General features: G+C 41.7%; 1 long non-coding RNA gene across 1 annotated transcript; it reads left to right on the forward strand.

The window, feature by feature from the left end:
- The first annotated feature begins 2229 nt into the window (after positions 1 to 2229).
- Positions 2230 to 13851, forward strand: LOC140463229 (uncharacterized). Its single transcript, XR_011954641.1, has 3 exons — positions 2230 to 2554; positions 12472 to 13165; positions 13742 to 13851. It is a non-coding gene; the product is annotated as an uncharacterized lncRNA (long non-coding RNA).
- The last annotated feature ends 130 nt before the right edge of the window (positions 13852 to 13981 follow it).

Raw genomic sequence — 13981 nt, forward strand, 5'->3', positions numbered from 1 at the left:
CATTTCCCTATCTCTACGCTTCCCCCTGAATGATGCACCTAGCCTACATATCCCTGAACACTATGGGCAATTTAGCATGGCCGATCCACCTAACCTGCACATGTTTGGACTGTGGGAGGAAACCAGAGCACCTGGAGGGAATCCATGCAGACTCTGTACTGTATGACACTATGACACGGGGATACTGTGCAAACTCCGCTCAGAGTCACTTGAGGCTAGAATCAAACCCAGGTCCCTGGCGATGAGGCAGCAGTGCTGACCACTCAGCCATCGGGCCACATCATTTCTCTAACTATCACATTATTACACTCTTTGCACCATTATTCCTTCTTACATTTGATCTCACCTGCTCCTCACCTATCAGGGACTTTCCCTTTCTTCTTTCCTTGCCACCTGTTTAAAACCTGTAACATGAGGGGCAGCACAGTGGTTAGCACTGCTGCCTCACAGCGCCAGAGACCCGGCTTCAATTCCCGCCTCGGGCGACTGACTGTGTGGAGTTTGCACGTTCTCCCCGTGTCTGCGTGGGTTTCCTCCGGGTGCTCCGGTTTCCTCCCACAGTCCAAAAATGTGCAGGTTAGGTGAACTGGCCATGTTAAATTGCCCGTAGTGTTAGGTGAAGGGGTAAAATGTAGGGGTATGGGTGGGTTGCGCTTCGGCGGGGTGGTGTGGACTTGTTGGGCCGAAGGGCCTGTTTCCACACTGTAAGTAATCTAATCTAATCTAATCTAATGACTGACTTTTTCAAGTCCTGATGAATGACTTGAAATGTAAATTGTTTCCCTTTACATAAATGTTGCCAAGTTTATTGAATATTTACAGTACTGTTTGTAATAATATTTAATATTCATTTATAAAATAACACCCACATACATAAATGAAATACTTAGAATATATCAAAAAATAATGAGACCATTCACCCCAACAGGTGGTGTTTATGATTAACACAGGCATCTTTCCATCCTACTTCTTCTTACCTTCTCACAATTCCCTTTACTTCTTGCTATCTTGTATTATCTAGTTTCCTACAAGTATATTACGGGATGGAAAAAAAATTTTGTAAAATCTTTACAACCCAGTATAATTCTGGATTATGATGTATTGTTTCAGATAAATCCTATCTGAATTAACAGCGTGGACAGAATTTTAACTATGCTGCTCTCTTTCTGATGCTAGAACAGGAAAGGGGCATGAACTCTGACCTTCCTTTTTCCCATTGGATTACAATTAAAATTTAAAATGCTGGGTGTGCATGACGCATGTGTGATTAGGTGCCGAGAAAGCTTTTCAGTTGGAAAACTTGCCACTAGCTGACAATTCTGTTGGTGCAGGCAGCTATAAAACAGTTTACAAGACAAACTGGGAGACTCACTATGGCCACAATTTTCCTACCAAACTCCAGTGAAATAAGATTTAGTGAGAGCACAAAGGTGGAATGGATATTATTAAAATGTAAATTTTACTTGTAAATATTTATACTGGCTTCACTTTATTCATGTGTACATTATGCTTATTAGCTGAGACTAGTTTAATCAAAGAGCTAAATGTATTGGCACGCCCCGTGGTTGGCACACACTGATGGCAACAGGGAAGTTCCAGATTTTTCTTTGTTGTGGAAGCAACAATTTCATGTTTTGTGTTCAGGAGGATAACATGGCTCCTGACAACCACAAACACACCTCTGACTTAATCTCTACATCTCAACATGGTGGCAGTCAGGATTTCAGCTCCCCCTGATTTCATCACCCTGCAATGATACATGTCCCATAAAATGTCCTTCCTTATCCTTTCGATACTGAGTTCCGTTGCATAAAAAACTGTAAACACAGGCAGCTTCAAAATACCAGTGAGGCTGTGCACCAAATCAGTGGGAGGAACTAATTCCCTGAGGGCTGGTAAAGAGTTCACTTCCAAAAATTGGCTTACCCATCTCTATCAACTGCTTCACCCGGTTCTTTCTGGGACCTTTGTTTAAAAGCTTATCTTCTCTAAAGTATAACTGCGCCACCCAGTGACAAAACATAGAATAAACTCAATTCATCAAAAACATGAGGAGAAATATGAAACACCCCAAATCCGGCTGGAGTAAACATACTGTAGAATTAAGACTGCAGGCTTGTGGTGTTGGGTGTTTCTTTGGTTGGGTGGGCCAGAGGGTGGCTGAGGTTTGAGGGGTAGTTTTCTCTGTCAAATTTGTAAAGTGTCAATTTTGGAAAGTTTCATGGACGGTTTCCCTCTGTGAGCCCTAACGAATGTTCTCACAGCATTTCCTCATTACACATGCACCAAGTCCCCACAGCATCCTGCTCGATTTATGCTTCCGCTTGTCAGAGCCGGCACTGACTACAGCTGGGATCTCTTGGGATTCTTGATGCCACAACCCCAGATGTGAACCTGGTCAAGCGTTGACAACCCACAGATGCTCTGAAAGGTGTTTTATTTGCCCTGGACATGTTGGAGAGGGTAAGTGGCATCCTGCTTCATCAACAGAGATGTCGGAGCCCTAAAGGAAGAGGAGGGAGTTACATGCAATGGAGGGTGCCCTGAGATTTTGGTGAGTGCATGATAAATGTCAGAGGGAGCAAGCAGCAAGCTGAGATTGCCAGGTTACCACTCCTTAACTTTCACATCAGTATGGAATACGGTGTGTAGGTGAGGCTACACCTGGACTACTGTATATTGTTTTGGTTCTCATATTTTAAAAAAAGATATCTTGGCATTGGAGGCAGCTCAAAGAGATTCATTGGGTTGGTTTCTGTGATGATGGAGTTGATTTATCAAGAACAACTAAAGACGCTAGTCCTTTATTTGTTATGAGCTTAGAAGAATGAGGGGAGATTTCATTGAAACATACAAGATTTTGAGGGGTCTTGACAGGATAGATGTAGAAAAGATGTTTTCATTAGTGGGGGAATCTTGAACTTGCAAACATTCTTATAGAACCAGGGGGCACTCATTTCAAACAAAGTTGCAAAGTAATTCCTTCTCCCCGAAGGTCGTGAATGTCTGGAATTCTCTAGACCACAGAGCTCTGGAGGCTAGATCACTGAAAATACTTAAAGTAGAGGTAGATAGATTTCAAAATATTGGGGAGTTGGCAGACAAGCTGGCATGAAAAAGGAACTGAGGCCTGGGGCTGATAAGCCATGATCTTGTTAATGTTGGCACAGGTTTCAGGGATCAAATGGTCTACTGCTGGTTCTATTCCTTACTACTGAAAGGACATTGATCCTGCTGTTGTTTAGCAGCAGCCAATCGAGCCTTCCATGTTTCTCACCTTCACTTCCTGCCTCTCCCAATTCCGACTTGCCACCTAACTCCACCTGCACTTCCCACTCCAAAATCTCTCACTTGCCACTTCTCTCCCAGTGGCCCCTTCCCTCTCCTGAATCTACATTGTGAATGATGGCTTGGGATAGGAGTGGCAAAAGGGAGAGAGAAGAAGTGGGTAGTGGCAGGCAGGAGGTTTACAGAGCAGGACCGGTGATAAGTCAGGAGAATTGAGGACAGACACACTGAGCAGCAGTTTTCTTTAAGAATTAGTAACTATGCTAAAATGAAAATTGTAGAAGCACTATTGCAGAAATTCTCTAATTTACCAACCATATTAAAAGTAAAAGACACTATTAAAACATACTTCAAGTGGGGGGCACATTCATAAGGAACACTTCAGCAGCCTGGATGATATTAATTCCCCATTTCAATTGACCGTCTGCCAATACTGCAATACAGAATCAAGTGCAATCACTATTTGCATAAACCAGCAGATTGCATGGTACTACTCCCACAAACACACACAGTGGGAATGCTTTTGACCGGTCTTTTAAATGATGGAAACACTGCATATTACTCATCACACAACCGAAAGCATGTGTCAGGAGAACATGCTCCGTTTATTTAGTGAGCACTGCATTTCTGTACTTACACAACATGCACAGAAATACAAAAAGCAGTAAATTCATTTCAGTTACAATAAAAATGTCTTCTGACAATATTGCAAGTTTTACAGCATAGCCAAAAGAACAAACATAATGCAAAAATTACCTTCAACTTCAACATTATTTTCAACAGTTTGTAACTTTAAACATTATTTCAGAGATAACAGTTACAGTAAAAAGAAACGAGAAAGGGAAAAATTACAAACAGTGTACATTTTCTAATACACATTTCTTTTTGAAAACTATGGGCTGCAAATTTGTCTTGTCCAGTGCTGTAAAATGTTGCCCATTTCATACTTCATCAGGCCCGGTGGTGAAGAAATCCAAACAGTGTTTGAAAGAGGTGGCTTCAATATGTCTACCAACTAAGACAAGTTTATCCCTCTATAAAATTATTCTGTGATCCGTAACTGTGGAATGTTCAAACAAACATTGATGACTGTGAAATGCTTTGAGGCAATTCATTATTTTGCAGTATAAGTCCAAAAATGTATTTGGCTGATGTATCTTTTGAAAAGCTGCACACCACAAATCAGTAAAGGTTCAGATTTGTTCAACACTATTTTAACCTCTCTCAGAAACATTCCAAAGTGCTTCAATCAGAAATAATGGCTATAGCAACTACTGCTGTAATATCACAATCGTTTTGCACACAGAAAATTCCAGACATTTTAACTGATTCTGCACCATCAATTCATTTATTTTGGGAAGGGAGGGGAGGGGAGGGGGAGGAACAGGAGGAGACAAGAGAGAGCAACAGCTAATACCTGATTTTAAATGAGTAAAAATGTCATGACACTTGAAAGACTCTGTTCTGCTTTACAAGTGCCCTGAAAGTTTTAATGTCTCCATAAACAAGCAGATAGGCATCCCAAATAAAGGACAAAACTACTGACAATTTAACAGTCTCTCAACACTCTACTGAATTGTCAGCTTTAATTATTAAAGAAGCAATGACTGATCACTAAGTATTTAGTGACAAAAACATACCTGTAAATCAGGTGATATTTTCCACTTCGTGAGCAATCATCTCATCTCATGTCAGTTTCTATTTAACCTTAATTCAAGTTGTAACGGTAAACTTCTTTTAGACAAGCAACATAATTCTCCTCCACTTGCAATTGCTTACTAAGTTTATGTTGTGAGGCCAGATGCAAAAACAAGGGCAGAAGAACTAGTCATAAACTCTTCACAAGGTTAAAATCTCTCAAAAATAATGTTAAAATAAGTGATACTGTTAAACATTACTGTGAAACAGACTGAAACAACAAATTCATGATGGATTAATGGCCCATGTAGCAATGAAAACTTGAAACCAACCATTGAATTAACAGACAAGGTCAAAGTTTGGACAGATTTGAGATAAACCTAACATAAATGGTAAATGTTAAAAGAACTGGAGCTTAGAAATCTAGATTAAAAAGGCATACACTATTGCGTACTTGGTCCGATCACATTATATTGCTCCATCACCTCCTAAATGAGGAGTGATATAACTAATACTTAGAGCTAAGTTTCTGAACTCCATCATGGATATGTATTCCAAACATCTAGCACCATCAGGATTCACTGGAAAGCAGCTTATCAGCTTCAGGAAATTACACTGGGCAACAGGTACTGGTCCAGGAAAGTAAACTGGAATATCTTATATTTCCAAAGAAAATGGTCTTATTTCTTTCTTCAATCAGTTCTTCTGCTTTCACTGCTGAAAACCTTGACTTCTTAAGCTGACACAGGCCATGATGTTTGTTGTCTACTGGGAATTTACAAGGTGCCCAATCTGCATGTCTAAAACTGGGCAAGGGAAGATTTGAATTTGTAGAAGGGATTCTCCTAATCATCAACCATGCTTCTGCCATTATTTCAAGAAATGCCATGGATTTTTGAATGAAATAACATATGGAAGAAATTGCATGGAAATTCAACTCTGAAACATTGCGTGGTGTCACAGGTCAGCTGATTCATTCCACAGTGTCTACCCTCACACCTGAACTCACATAACCAGAGCCATTTAACAGCACTAAGCATCAGGAGTCTGGTCAATTTCCCTTTGCCTCTTCAGTGCTGTTGCTAATTCTGGCTAACTTAACAAGAGAGCGTTCAATGGAACTTTTCACTACTGTAACCAGCTGACCCAACGGGTACTATGTCCTTTACTGACACCAGAAACTAGCCAATAAGACCAAAGGAATTCTAAATCTCATATCCATCATATTGTTCACAAGACGTAGCAATTGTACTAATTCTCTGCAAATTATCTCATCATTTCTTATAGTGGGCACCAGTTTAAAAAAGCATAGCATGCAAAGGAGTAGTGAAAACATATGTCCCCCTTTCTTTACTAAACGAACATTACTTGTATTTTGTCTGTAATTGGCTGGGAATGGTCTTGAGCTGCAACAAAGCTCCAGGAACATGCTTAGATGTGAAGGAATTAGAAGACATAAGCTATTAACATTATTGAATTAACAAGCTATGAATGACAACATCAACTCAGAAACATAAAGTGTAACACAATTCTAGCTTTCAAAAGTTGTTCTGCATTGTTTTACAAATTCTGACTTAATTTTCTTTTTACAGATGCTTTTCACTTTTAACAATCTTGTCCCTTATTGTGATACACTAAATGTGCTAACTTGAGAACCAACCATCCTATATCCATTCCTAAAGTATTTAGAAAATCAATCATTTTTATTCAATAGTCCTCTCTCCATTTGATGACCTTCTCTTCACAGAATTATCTCCTTAACTGCTTGTATAAAACTGAAGTAACATAGGAATAGAGATGGTGCCTTACAGGACCATTCGTTTCAGAATCATCTCAGGGGTGATCGTTTTTTTGCGCTGACTATTCACTGTGGTTAGCTCTTTGCTGCTGTCAACTGGTATGACCTCAATTGTGTGGTTAGAAACACTGCCTGTAAACTCCTGTGGCTCTGATTTCATTCCAGCTGCAGAGGCAGAATGGATACGTGAGTTAAAGATTGTGGAAGAAGTTGATGGAGAATGAGCAAATGAGAGAAGAAAAGGGAGTCAGAGAAAGATGATACATCAGAGAGAAAAGAAGAAGTCAAATGGAATCAGAGGAGAGAAATTTAGAGAGAATGTACCAGAGAAGGAAAAATAATAAGAATATAAGAATTAGGTGCAAGGTTAGTCCATTCAGTCCCTTTAGGCTACACTTTCATTCAACTCGATCATGGCTGACTTTCTACCTCAACACGATTGCACTGCCAGTGTTGGACTGGGGTGTACAAAGTTAAACATCACACAATACCAGGTTATAGTCCAACAGGTTTAATTGGAAGCACTAGCTTTTGGAGTGCTGCTCCTTCATCAGATGGTAGTGGAGAATAAGATCATGATCATAGAATTTATAGGTAAAAACAATGACTGCAGATGTTGGAAACCAGATTCTGGATTAGAGTGGTGCTGGAAAAGCACAGCAGTTCAGGCAGCATCCAAGGAGCAGGAAAATCGACATTTTGGGCAAAAGCCCTTCATTAGGAATACAGGCAGAGTGCCTGAAGGGTAGAGAGATAAATGAGAGGAGGGTGGGGGTGGGGAGAAAGTAGCATAGAGTACAATAGGTGAGTGGGGGTGGGGATGGAGGTGATAGGTCTGGGAGGAGTGTGAGGGAAAGTAGCAAAGAGTACAATGGGTGGATGGAGGTGGGATGAGTGGATAGGTGGAAAGGAAGATAGGCAGGTAGGACAGGTCATGGGGACGGTGCTGAGCTGGAAGTCTGGTACTGGGGTGAGGTGGGGGAAGGGGAAATGAGGAAACTGGTGAAGTCCACATTGATGCCATGGGGTTGAAGTGTTCCGAGGCGGAAGATGAGGATTTTCCTGCTCTTCGGATGCTGCCTGAACTGCTGTGCTTTTCCAGCACCACTCTAATCATAGAATTTATAGCCAAAGGAGTTTAGTGTCATAGAGATGTGATACATTAAACAATTTTAGATTAAATCTTTCATCTTTTAGAATGGGATATGCTGGATTCTGTCCTTTAAATGTAAATCCAATAACTTCTTTTAAATTACATTCTCAAAGTAGCTCAGCTTTTCAAACAATAGTGTGAAGTCTGTCAGTGTCCCAATGTTGAGTTAGACTGATAAACCCTCCGTATAGTTTTACATGGATTCATGCAGCTTTTTAAGCAAATAAAATGTAATTCTGCAAAAACAAATTCACCCCATAAACTTATATATGTGCGCATGTTGGAGCAGTAGACAGTGTGCAAGTGAGTGCGTGCATGTGTGTGTGTGTGATGGCGTATATGTCTGAGGGGTGCGTGTGTGGGTGTGAATGCAAGAGGTGTATGTGTGTGCATATGAGAGCTTGTGTATGGCAGTCTGTGCGCATGCGTGTGTGTGTGTGTGCGCGTGCTCATCCTCATCGATGATGTGTTGCAGGCTGCATAGAAGATTACATATTTGTTTGGCTTTCAGAAAGTACTGGACAACGAAGGGTACCCTGTCTATTGCAGCCCGTGTCTGTCATATGAGGAGGTCATTGCGGTTTCTCACTGTGGCACATTGGAACTGGGGGTTGATGATTTGAGTATCGTATCCTGTTCTTATGAGGGCATACTTGAGCACTTTCAAGTGTCTGTCATGTTCCTCCTCAGCCAAACAGATCCTATGTATGTTGAGGGCTTGTCTGTAGGGGATGGTTGTTTTAATATGTTTCATAGAACATAGAACAATATAGCGCAGAACAGGCCCTTCAGCCCTTGATGTTGCACCGATCTGTGAACTATTCTCAGCTCATCCCCCTTACACCAGCCCATCATCAATCATATGCTTATTTCAGGTGGAAACTAGAGAAGTGTAGCATCTTGAGGGTTATCCGTGGGTTTGAGATAGAGTGAGTCTGGGAAATTCGGCCTCGTTCCTTCAGGTGACCACCTTCCAAGGCAGACTTCAGGACAGGCAACAACTCAAAGTGGCCAAGCAGACACTGATAACCAAGTTCAATACACATGGGGATGGCCTCAACCTGGACCTTGGGTTCATGTCACACTGCAGGTGACTCCACTGCACTACGCATTCTTTCATACACACGCACACACACACTCCTACAGACCCATACACTCACACAGACTCTTTCTGATACACAAGCTTTCTCTCATATGCTCACACATACAGACCCCCCCCCCCAATACTCACACCCACTCACGCACCCTCTCACAGACTTATAGCCCTTTACACTCACATGCATATTCACACTCTCTTACAGATACTCACAACCCCCAGACACACATGCACACATGCACGCACACATATAAGTTTGTGGGGCGAATTTGTACTTGCAGAATTACATTTTATTTTAATCAAAAACTGCATGATTCCGTAAATTCCTTTCTTAGAAATAGAATCGGTCTGAACATTGGGGGCAAAGACAGACAGACTTTAACCTCACACCTCCAGTGCATTATCTGAGTTGACATGGCACCTATTGTTAAAGTTCACTTGAGAACGTAACTTTAATAAAACATTCTGGGATTTACGTATGAAAGAAATGAAACCAACATGGTCAGACTAAAAGATGAAAGACTTAACAAACAATCCAGGTCTTTTTCAATATATAATTTCAGTTAATCACACTATAAACTTTTGCTATAAAATTCTGTCTTACGATCTTATACTCCACAACCACCTGATGAAGGAGCAGCACTCCAAAAGCTAGTGCTTCAAAATAAACCTGTTGCACTATAACCTGTTATTGTGTGATTTTTAACTTTGTACACCCCAGTCTAACACCAGCACCTCCAAATCACTACTTCCTTATAGTAATTATACATATGAAACTTCCTAAGTAGTATTCCTAATGTAAAATATTAATGCAATGAGACCAAAACTGTGTACTATTCCAAATACAGTCACATTAAAACTCCACTCAATTGCAGCAACACTTCTTTACTCAAATCCTCCTGTGATAAAGACCAACAGACCACTTGCCTTCCTAATTTCTTCCTGCATCTGCGTGTTAGCTTTCAGGGGTACCCTTTCAACATTAACACTTCCCAATCTCTCACCATGTAAAAGAAACCTCTGTATTCCTGTTTATCCAACAGAAATGGATAACATAATATTTTTCCACATTGTATTTCATTTGACATGTTCTTGCTCTCATACTCAGTCTGTCTGAATTCCCCTGAGAAGTCTCTTTACCTCCTCCTCACAACTCAGATTTTCATTGAGGCTTGTGTCATTAACAAACTTGAAAATATTAAATTTTTTTCTTACATACAAATAGTTATTATAGATTGTGAATAGCTTAGGTCCTAGCATGAGAATGGTTCATTTATTCTGTTCTCTATTTCTGTCCATTAACCAGTTCCCATCCGTGACACAAAAATAGAAAATGCTGGTGAAACTCAGCAGGTCCCCGAGCTTGCATTGAGTTTTGCTTGAGTACCAGATCAGGATTGAGACAGAGATGTTGCCAAGGGAACACAGGGGTGTGTTGAAGTGGCAGCAACTGAAAATTTGGGGTCACTTTTATGAACAGAGCAGAGGTGTTCCACAAAGTGGTCACCAAGTCTGCATTTCCTCTCCCTGGTGTAGACACCACATTGTGAGCAGTGAATACAGTAGACTACATTGAATAGTGGGCATGGAGATCAGTACTTCACCTGGGTACTTGGCTAGTGAGAAGGGAGGAGGTAAACAGGCAAGTGCACCTTCTGCAATTGTATGGGTAGGTGCATGAGGAGGTGCTGGGAATGGAGGAGGAGTGGACTGGGATGTCCTGAAGGGCATGCTTCCTGTGGAATACTGATAAGGCAATGATAATACATTGTTGGTGGCATCCTGCTGGAGATGGCAAAAATGGTGGCTTCATTGAATCATACAGCACAGAAATGCCCCTTCAGCAAATTGAGTCTAAACTGCCAAAAGTATATTACTTACACTAGTCCTATCTTTCCTGCTCTAGGCCCATAGCCTTAAATTCCTGATGAAGGGCTTTTGCCTGATTTTCCTGCTCCTCGGATGCTGCCTGACCTGCTGTGCTTTTCCAGCTCTAATCTCCAGCATTTGCAGTCCTCACTTTCGCCATAGCCTTAAATGTTATAATACTTCAAGCGCTCACCCAAGTATTCTTTAAAGGTTGTGAGGTTACACGCCTCTACTACTCTCCCAAGCAGCTTTGTCCATGCCCACGACACTACATTTGGGTGAAAAACGTTTTCCTGAAATCCCCCCTCAACCTCCTGTCTTTCACTTTAAAATTATACCCCACAAATTCTCTACTTGAATCCTCCTTCTTTCAAATAAAGATAGATGTGTACTCAATAAACACTCTATCAACATTCTCCAGCTTCACTCACAGTCTACCCACCTTGCTCCCTAATGGGCTCTACATTTTCCCTTGCTGTTCCCTTCCCCTTGATACACTAGTAGAATATCCTGAGATTCACCCTAATCTTGCTTGCCAGTGTTTTCTGACAACCCCTCTTTGCTCTCCTAAGTGTTTTTTGATCTCCTTCCTGTACTTTCTGCGGGGTTCTCTGGGCTTGTTGTTCCTACATTTTACTCTAGTGGAAACATGTTGGGCCTGTAGTCTACTCAGTATGTTCACAAATGCCTCTCACTGTGCTGCTGTACATTTGCCCTCAAGCTCATGATCCTTTGGATGTAGAAGTTGGAGGGGTGGGAAGTGAGGTCATAGGGAATCTATCATTGTTGGGGAAGGGAAGGGGAATTGAAAACGCAGAAGTGCAGGGAATGGGTTGGAGATGGCTGAGGACACTGCTAACCATGATGGACCACTGTGAAAGGTGGCATCATCAGAAGAGATGCAATGGAGACAGAGACTCTTTTTTTTCTCTACAGATGATGCCAGACTTGCTTAGCTTCTCCAGCACTTTATGTTTTTGTTTCAGGGGTCCAGCAGCCTCAGTTCTTTTTTTAAATCATAGAATCCCTACAGTGTGGAAACAGGCTATTTGGCCTTAGTCCACACTGACCGTCCAAAGAGTATCCCACCCAGACCCATTCCCCTACCCTATTATTTTACATTTCCCCTGACTAATGCACCTAACCTACATATCCCTGATCACTATGGAAAATTTAGCATGCCCAATTCACCTAACTTGCACATCTTTGGACTGTTGAAGGAATCCAGAGCACCCGGAGGAAACCCTCGCAGAAAGAGGGAGAATGTGCAAACTCCACACCGACAGTCACCTGAGGTTGGAATCAAACCCGGATTTCTGGCACTGAGGCAGCAGTGCTAACCACTGAGCCACCGTGCCTCCCTCACTTTATCTCAAATCATGCCAGTACATTACGAATGCTCCCATGTGCTAATTTCTTTTACTAAACTTTCAGCCTTCTGAAAATCCAAAGGCGTTATATCCATTTGCCTCATCATTTATTCTTCTAGTTGCAACCTTACAATGTTCTAATGTGTTTGTCAAACATGATTTCCCTTTCATAAATCCATATTGACTCTTCCCGCAGATTCTAACATTTTTCCTATTGCCTATGTCAGAATAACGATTATGTAATTTGTTGTTTTCTCAGACTCGTTCTCCTCTCCTAAATAGTGGCTGGCACCTATTACTTTTGTTGGAACCATTCAGTGTCAGCAGAAATTGGAAGATGACCCCTAAAGCATTCACTCTACAATCACCTCCTTCAACGCTGGGTTGTGTATCATTGTGTCCAGAGGAATTAACAATTTCAGACCCATTAATTTTTCCTGTAATAGTTGTTTATGAATACTAATTTCTTTGTTTCTCATTTTTATTGATCCCTTGAGTTGCTTGTATCCTATTCCATAAAAATAAATAACTAAGAGTTGAGCCTTACTTTTTTTTGGCTGAGTGCGAGCTGGGTGAGTTTTTTGGAAGGATTGTCACCCTGAGGTCCAGGGAGATTTCTTGCCATTCTTATCTAAGGTGCCTCATTAACATTTCATTCCTCACATCTGATTCTATCACCATCTCACCATTCACTAGATGTCTACTGAAAGACCAGCATCTCTGGCACATGAACAATTTTTTAAAAGGCCACAGTGCATTTGGATAAGCATTGACATTCCGAAGCTGCCCTGTTCAGTCAAGGATAGAAATTGAACATTTTCAAGAAGGGGAAGATGATGCTGTGGTTCTCTGACAATGACGTGGAGGTTCTGGTCAAGGGAGTGGTCGCGATGATGTGGAGAAATCGCCAACAGTGCCATATAAAGTTCAATGACTTACTCCATTCCATCAAGGTAAGTGCCACACTCTTCTCTCTGCTACTGAACCTTCACTCTACTGCCTATACTACACCCACCTCCCACCAAGGTTCACGCTGCAACACTCTTACTGCTGCCTGCAACATCACCACTATCCCTGCATGGCCTCTGCACTGTCTACTAACTTGCTACCAACTTTCAATGGCCTGCACTAGTACGCATTGTCTTACCACTCACTTGCACCTCATTCAATCCTATCTGTTCTAGGGTGTACGTTTGCTCGCTGAGCTGTAGGTTTGATATCCAGCTGTAGGTTTGTTTATGGCCATAAACAAACACATAGATCTAGATACCATCGATCAACCCCTCAGAAGACAAACAGGAAATGACATCACCACAAACCCCAGGAACCCCATCCAGGACAAACATATAAATAGAAAGCAGGAGACAACAGCTTCGCTTCACTTGGAGATCGCCACTGATGATGTTACCTAGCCAGGTAATGAAATGTCTGGATATCAAACCTACAGCTCAGCGAGCAAACCTACACCCTAAACCTCAACCTGAGCTACAAACCTTCACAAACCTTGCCCTTTTGTTCTCTCATTCAAGGAAAGGGACCAGGCAGGTGAAGGGGTGCCTGACTTTTGAATTCTCAGGCCTGAGGACAGAAGAAGACCAGGGTCACTGCAACAGGGAGACATCCATATTCTGCCAACCAAGTAAGTAGCGCTCTTCATTCCACTGCAACATTCTGTCAACTTGGTGGGAATGTTAGTGTTGGGAGGTGTGAGACCACTGTGACTGCCCCACAACATTCTAGCTGCTCGGACTCACAGGGTTGTCAGAGAC

The sequence above is a fragment of the Chiloscyllium punctatum genome, chromosome 37 (genome assembly GCF_047496795.1).
Source record: "Chiloscyllium punctatum isolate Juve2018m chromosome 37, sChiPun1.3, whole genome shotgun sequence".
Classification (NCBI taxonomy): domain Eukaryota; kingdom Metazoa; phylum Chordata; class Chondrichthyes; order Orectolobiformes; family Hemiscylliidae; genus Chiloscyllium; species Chiloscyllium punctatum.